Raw genomic sequence first — 8,394 nt, forward strand, 5'->3', positions numbered from 1 at the left:
AATTATGACTCTTTCTATTATGAACTTTTGATTCATGGAGGTTTTATGTTTGTCAAACTTTCCTCGAGCCGAGAAAAGCGATTTAAAAATCCATGACGTCATCACAATGTAAAGTCTGTGGGCCGAGTGGGAGCTCGTGGGCGGGGCCAACGGGGGAAACACTACTGCGCATATTCAGTGGGCCGCGCAACGCGGAAGCAAACCCGGAAGCTAGAAACTTTTTTTGGCGTATGCGCCAGGCGAGCAATTCCTATAGGACTGAATGGGCGCCATTTTTAGTCCAGTATCCAGCTCTTAGAATACATCCATGCTGAAAACGTGATCACTTATTCGTCTTTGGAGCCGTTTCTGAACAAACTAACATGACCAAACTCTTCATGATGAAGGAACATGTCACCCAGTGCAGCGATGTGATTCACTGACGTGTCTTTAATAGTTTTTGGACAACAACGGAGGAATAAGATATATCAATAGTATATCAGTTCATAGTTGGTTTGGCTCCAAACATGAGATTTGTTGACAAGAAGAATAATATAGGAAATTGTCAACCATATCCTTTAACTATATTACATAAATATTGTCAGCAACAAGCAAGGACATGAAGATGTTGCAGTACCTGGTGGAGGCCAGTAGAGGGTAATATATCAGCAGTTCCTTTGCACTTAATTACAACTAAAAAGGCATCAATCAATCATTTTGTTCAACCATTTTGTTTTTTCCGGTGGCTCGATAGTTTAGCGCTGTTCCCCCCAGCAGGATATAAATGTTAGAAATGGAACAGAATGGTTTCACTTTCTCTGTTTTGAAACATGACCTGCTTTTGTACAACTGCACCACATTCATTTCTTCCTGCTTCGGGGCACACTGCCGAGAGTTTGACAGCTTAACCTGTCACATAATAAGACGCTTGTGCAGTGACGCAAATGCTGTGGTGTTGGTGTAACTCTGGCAATCAATCCAGCCGCGTAGTCTACCTTCAGACCAGAGCTGCACAACAGGCTCATGCTTGTACTTCAAATCACTGGAGTCATGATTTAATTTCACACCTGCTTCTGCCTTTATGGGATACAGATGAGTTGCTTCTCAGGTGGAATGGGACTCTTCAGCACCTGCTGCCCCGTCTCGTCTCGACTTGCTCCGACTCAATTCATCTATTCAGCTGCACAAGAGGAGAAGTTGTGTTTGAGCAGGGAGGATCCCTGAAGGATCAGGCTGGACCGATATATCACTGGGTTGATACAGGTTTAAATGACAGATGGGGAGATAATTAATTATAACCATCATATAATTAAATTACAGCACTCAACTCAACATTTTCATTTTTCATCCCCTGTTTTCTTCTGTTATGTATAAAATAAATCAAAAAAAGAAGATGAAAAACTGTATTGAAGACATGATGGAAAGACAGATCAGAGAAGTTATTTATGAACCAACAAATCGTCCAAATTAAACAACCAGATATGTGGTTTGACCATGTGACTCCAGAACGACACACAGGAGCGTTTTCTATCGGCAGTAATCATCAGGACAACATCATTTGTCCATGACCCCGACTACACACTGCTTTTTATAAGACGTCAAAAGCCAAAAAGGTTGGAAACCACTGGCTTCATCTTTAACAATGTGTTGTATTTTAAAAGCTTGTTATATTATCCATTGTGTCAAATCTTCATCTGAAAAGTAACTAAAGCTGTCAAATAAATGTAGTGGAGTAGAAGCATAAAGTAGCATCAAATGGAAATGCTCAAGTAAAGTACAAGTACCTTAAAATTGTACTTAAGTGCAGTATTTGACTAAATGTACTCAGTTAATTTCCACCACTAGTGGTAAATTAAGATCCACAGAACAAGTAGCTGCAATAACTTGAAATTCAAATTTCAACTGCAATGTTTCAACTTTTGAGTGAGTTTGCAGAGATCTGCATGAGATCTATGCAGCAGGTCTTACTGTACTTTACAAAGTCAAAGCACTCAACATAAATCCAATTTAATTTCAAACCCCAGATTTTGTTTTGTTTCAGGCAGGGCAGTGATCAGCTGCTGTACGTACAGAATATGGTTCAGTTTTCCAGCTGCAAGCTGCAACACAAGTCACCAAAACATGTTTAGTTTATTTCAAGTAGGAGACACTTTACATACTTGTGTGTTTTAACCATAAGTATCTGCACCTACAGTAGTTAAGATCACTAAAACTAGCTGTGTTTACGTTTTTCAGTGACTTACACTTTGTTCTTGTAATCCATCTGCAGGTTGTTATGGTGCAGGAAGTGTCTCCAGCATGAGCAAAAATCTGATTAAAACTTGCATTTCATGTAGGCCAACGATTTTAAGGGAAGCAAATAGAGCAAATCATGTGGAGAGGGGGAAAATGACAAGTGAGATGAATGACAGGATAGATCCATCAGTCAGCAGCATGGATGGATAAATGGATGGAGGCGCAGGAGTGTAAAGCATGAAACTATATTATAGTAAAACAGAGTGTGTGAACTCCTCAGAGATGATGGAAAGTAACTTGAAAGAACATCAACTTTCCCAATTACATCAGCAGTTACAGCTGAGTCAGATTAAAGCTGCAAAACACAATGTGAACCACTGTTTATGGTGACGTCTCGAATCCCATAAAGGTGATAGTTTGTCTAAAGACAACCTGCCTCTGAGACAGCAGCGTCTAACTACCATCAAAACTAAAAGCAGCTGTTGCACTGAAAGCATTTCTCTGAGAGAATCTCACAAATGTCTACTAAAATGGTTTTATCCTCCCTTAAAAAAGGTAAAATTATGCACAATATCTGCAGCATCCTTGTAGATTATATTTTCTTACACTAAAAGTGAGGAAAACTTTCTGTGTATGGTGGTTTCATAGTGACTTCTTCTTCTTTGACCGCTGAACCTTTTCTCTATCAAAACAATCAGCACATTCATTCTCCCCAGAGGATGAACCCTGTTGATTTTATTGACCCCGTTACATTTCCACCAGTGCCGCCATCTTGACAATTTAGCTCCACAACTGGCAAGACTCTAAGTGGAGCTCCAATCAAACCGGTGGAAAAGCACCAGGCTATGAAGCCAATTTGACATAGTGGCCAAACCACGTAATTACAACTTGCAGGTCCATCACTCAGTCAGTAGAAGTCTTGGACATGCTTGAGAAGGACTCTACTGAGCATGCTCTATGGGCCCAAAAACGTAGAACCGCAAAGAAGCCTTACATGGTGGACTTTTTTTGGTTTTATGCACCATTGAGTTTCTTTCAGAGAGATTAATGGGCGCCATCTTTGAACACGGTATCCAGTTCTCCTTAATAAACATAGCACAAAAAATAAGGAAATTTGTGTTTGGTAGATTATTTCTTTGTTGTAACAATGCTTCTTGGCAATAAATCTTATACCGCTGGAAAGCCTGTTTATTTCCCTTTTAAATGGTACCACATTTGTAAGGGAGATGCATTTGTAGGAATGCATTGAACGCTTGTGGCATCAGCTTGGGTGTGCTGTTTGTGCCAGAGTGACCAACACAACCACGTTGGCTGACTTGCGACAAATGCTGGTTGAAGACTGGGATGCCATCCCACAGCAGTGTGTGACCAGGCTGGTGACCAGCATGAGGAGGAGGTGCCAGGCTGTTGTGGCTGTGTATGGTTCTTCCACACGCTACTGAGGCTCCTGTTTGTTAAATGAATAAATTGTTAAATTGCCAATATGTCTTGTTTCTTCAAACTTCAATCATCCAGTCCACCAAACACCAAACAAAAGTCAATGGCAGAATAAGTTGCTTGGCATTGGCAGAGAAGATTTGGCTAATTTTTCATGGGCGCAACCCACATACTCAGCTCTGCTGCTCATCCCTCAAATGCATGTTCCTCACAAATGTGGCACCATTTAAAAGGAAATAAACAGGCGTTATTGCCAAGAAGCATTGTTACAACAAAGAAATAATCTACCAAACACAAATTTCCTTACTTTTTGAGCTAAGTTTACATTCATGGTTCCAACACTTTCGCATTTCGGCTATAGAGAACATTTGAGCCTCTAGAGGACGTCAGCGAGTCTTTGGACTGTTGTTGCAAGTTGAGAATATTTACACTCGAATTCACTCTGTGCAGTTAAAAGTGTTTAAACTTGAGAGAAACTTTTTGGACTTTACCTGGGGATTTTATGAATTTACTTCATTAATGTACAAAGAGGAAAAAAGGAGCGAAACTGGAAGACATGAACAGAAAGAAGTGGAGTTCCAGTTGAGCTCTGAGATAAATCAAAGTTTGAGCTGTAACACAAACACTGACAAACACCACGCATGGTCGGTTCATATGTCTGAACAGTTGGTACATTGACTGTTTGGGGTGAATAAACACAGACTACACAAACTGTTCAGCAGATAAAATTTGCACTAATAACGCAAAATGAAAATTCAGTTTGCTCTCTGTCTGAACACCTTTAGTTGTGTTTGTTGGCTTATGTTTTCCAGACTTTACCCGTCGCTATATTATACTGCATTGTTTTGAAAAAACTTAAAAACCCCAGTGATGATTCTCAGCTCATGTAACACATCTGTGTGTGTCGGACAGCGAGGCTGAAGCTGTAAAGCTGCAGCTTCCAATCTGTGCACACAGAAAAGTCGGCCATTACAGTAGAGCCAGATGTGATTGATGGCTGCGGCTCTGCAGAGCGGCAAAGAGGGAAAGTGACAGACGAGAGACAGACAGCACAAAACAAGAAGGCAGATAGATCATCCATCTGCTCTCCCTTCAATCCTTCTTCATTGCTCTGCTGAGATACAGCGTGTAGAAGCAGGAGTCAGACATCCTCACCTTCAGCTGTCACCTCAACAGTTTTGTGTCTTTAAACTGTCTTTAAAAAAAAAGATAAACACATATCCTCTGGGACTTCAGAGGCTCAGAAAAAAAGAGAGTTTGTACTGTTTTGAGAAAAAAGTCATAATTTAGAGAAAAAAGTCCTAATATTTTGAGACTAAAGTCAAAAAATTACAAGAAAAGATTTATAATATTTTGAGAATAAAGGTGAGGGAGGACACTAAAAATAAAAAGAAAGGTTTATACAACACACATCTGTTACTGTTACTTCTGTTACTCCAACCAGACTCGCTAGATTATATTTAATTGTCTCACCAGTTCTTTAAACGACACAACCAGCACACCCCAGTAGCCTACTGGTTAAGATGATGCCACATAAATGCAAAGTCTGTGGTTTGATTCAAGCAGCGGATGTTTGTCACATATTATTCCCTTGTTTCCTGTCATCTCTCAACTGTCGCTGTCCAATAAAGGCATAAAATAACTAAAAACGTATTTAAAAAAACAACAGCAGACCCTTGTTTTACACAGACTTCCTATATGCTGCAGAACAACAAGAGAAAGTTTAAAAAAGAAGCTGGTGTGTGTGTGTGACTGCTTGATGAGAACAGGAATACAGTACATACATACATACACGATACAAGCGTCCTGTTTGTTTTTCTAGCACATGTGCAGTCGGCGCTCTGGTAGTGCGTTCAGTCCACACGAGCCCTCGCAGACATGGACGGATAACGAGATTTACGTCACGCAGACCTTCGTGGCCACAAGTATGAATCAGACTTAAGGTGAGACAGACTGGAAGCACACCAGAGCTGTAAACTATAAATACTAAAACATGCACATATAATCTGCTGGACTCAAGTTTTCAAAGTGTAACTCTGTGGCCCCTTCAGACAAAACTGAAACAACTGCCCCCCCAACCCCCTCCATCTACTGTCACCCCCCCACCCCCCCGGACAATTTAAAACTGAGAAACTTGAGTTTTTTGTTTATTTATTCAACTCAAATTCGTGTATATGAACAGACAGGGGAGAGTATCAATGTTCCAGAAACGCAAGATTCTGAGCAAAATGCTGAAAGTGTCACTTTAAAAAAAATCATATTGATGGATTTTGTCACTCTGATTATTCTTCTTTGTTCTTTGTCTGACTTCGATTTGGAGGATAATCATGCTCTCAGTTTAGAAACTACAGTTCCCATAATGCTTTGGGTGATGTAAACATGTAGCCGCAGTTTATACCTGGAACCCCATTTTTTTTCTGCTGATATTTGTTTACATTTTGGCAAATTGTCTCCATTAAAAGTCTGCTGCTGTTAGCACTTCCTGTTTGCAGTGTAACATGGATACAGACAGCGATCACTGAGTCACTTTGATACTGAGGCATCTTTTTTCTGTGATTTATAAGCAGATTTATGGATGTTTATTTGTGATGGACGTCAGAGATGATGATCATCATGATGTGTAAATCACACTGACTAAAAATATGTGTATCATGTCTGTGTGTTCAGACTGGACTCAGGTATGAATCAAACAAGAACAAGTTTTGATGCAAATGCAGTTCAATCCAATCATAACATACAACCTGTTCCTTGTAAAACTATGACTTTATTCTCTAAACATTACTCTTTTTTTGTCACTTTTTGTCAATATTTCAACTTCTTTTCATTCCTCTTTCCCAGCAGTCTCTCTGTACTGGGTTGTGTTATGATAAAGGTTTGGTGTTTGGTGTCGGTGGTCTCGTTGTTGGAGGTCCTGCATCAGTTGAACCCTGAAAGTTTCTGTGCAGTTTGCCTGAGAAACTTCACTCCAGAGAGTCTTAGCTCATTTCTAATCCTTTGAGCTTCGATTGAAATTCACAGGGACCATTACTGCCCGGGGGTCTCGTCCAATTCAGAATCCGAGCGCCCCGCCGGGGGACCCCAGCGTGAAGGCGGGTCATCCTTCTTTTCTGAGGGCCCCTCTGTCATATGTCAGGATTAGTCAGGCGTTGAGGTGGACCTTGTTATTGAAAAGCTCACCTCGCTCTCTCCTACCAGCTGACTACCTGATCTCCAGGAGGAGGAAATGTCCAATTTCTGTGATATTTTACTTTGTAATGAAAGTGTCAAGGGGATGTGAAAAGGAGGAGATGCACCATAAATCCCTACCTTGGGAAAACAGGGTGGTGTGTGTGTGTGTGTGTGTGTGTGTGTGTGTCTGTGCCGGTCCGACTGCTCGGTGAGCCGATGTTTTATTCACAGCAGCCGTTCTGTCTGCCTGCGTTCACGTCTCCGGGTTTGACGTTGGAGGACGGTCCTTCAGCCGGCAGGTAGAGGAAGACAGACGGCTCAGGATTTATTTTTCTCTCTGCCTTCAGCTGAAAGCTTCTCTCCTCATTCAATTATTCCATTTCCTCCAGAACAGGACTTCATAAAGAGGAGAAAAGGCTCAAATTTTTTGTTATTCTGTCTTTGTGGGTATTAAGAGTGTAAAATAACAGCAGGAAGAAAAGTTAAAAACAAGAATCTCAGAGCGAGAGTTGGAAGTAAAGAGCTTCTATTAATTTGGCTCAGTATGAAAACATTGATTATGTCTCATTGGACACTTCTCCTCAGCTTCTTCATCAAATGATAAAACACATCTGAACAATTCATGGCTTCAACTCATTTACCTCTTCAAACTTTTTAATTTTGTTTAATCTTGTTTGCTTCATCCATCTCTTTCCATGTATTTATTAAAAACAAAGACAAAAAACAGCCCTTCAGAGTCACTGCGTCAGACTGAGTGATCATATACTGTTTTTGCAGTTAATATACCTGTTACACGCCTCATACATACACAGGAACATCGACAGCCTCCCGCCTCTAAAGACTTCATCTGCGACCTCAGACAACTGCTGCTGCGTCTCTCGCTAATTCTTCTCCAGCTGTTTCTTCATCTGTTGTTGTTGTTTTTATGTAACTCCAGCAGGTTGTAGCTACGAGGCGTCTACATCAGGATCAACAATCAGGTTCAACCGTTTTTTCAGCGCTGGTTATTCAGTGGTGGACGTTGGTTTTATTTGTTTATTTCTTTTAATTCATACGCCATCAAAATTGATTTATAAAACTGTTTCAGGATTGTGAAACAGCAGCTTATGTTGATACAAAACATGAACATACATGTGACTAGAAATGTAATCGATAGTTTATCAGTGATCTGCTGCATTTATGGTTGAAGCAAAGCGTTATTGACACAAATCTGTTCAGATCGGCCAGATTATGTTACATGTTTTGTGTTTTTGATCTTGTAAGTTTATAAGATGTTACAAGTGTTGTGTTTACATTGTTATCTACTGTAGATTTATGAAGAATCATTAAAGTTTTGATGTAATCTATAAATGGCCTGCTTTGAATCAGTGTGTAGTAAAGATTTGGGACACAACGATAGAGTCCTACAAGTTTGATTTCCCATCTTTTTAAAAATGAAATTATTATTTGTATTATTCAAAATATTTACATCTTCAGTAGGAACCAGTGGGCTTGGAGCTGAGAGCCTCGAGTCTGGTTTCCATCCAAATGTAGCACAAATTTTAACCAAAATTTCATAAAATTGATAAAAGAAAA

The sequence above is a fragment of the Thunnus maccoyii genome, chromosome 18 (assembly GCF_910596095.1).
Source record: "Thunnus maccoyii chromosome 18, fThuMac1.1, whole genome shotgun sequence".
Lineage (NCBI taxonomy): Eukaryota > Metazoa > Chordata > Actinopteri > Scombriformes > Scombridae > Thunnus > Thunnus maccoyii.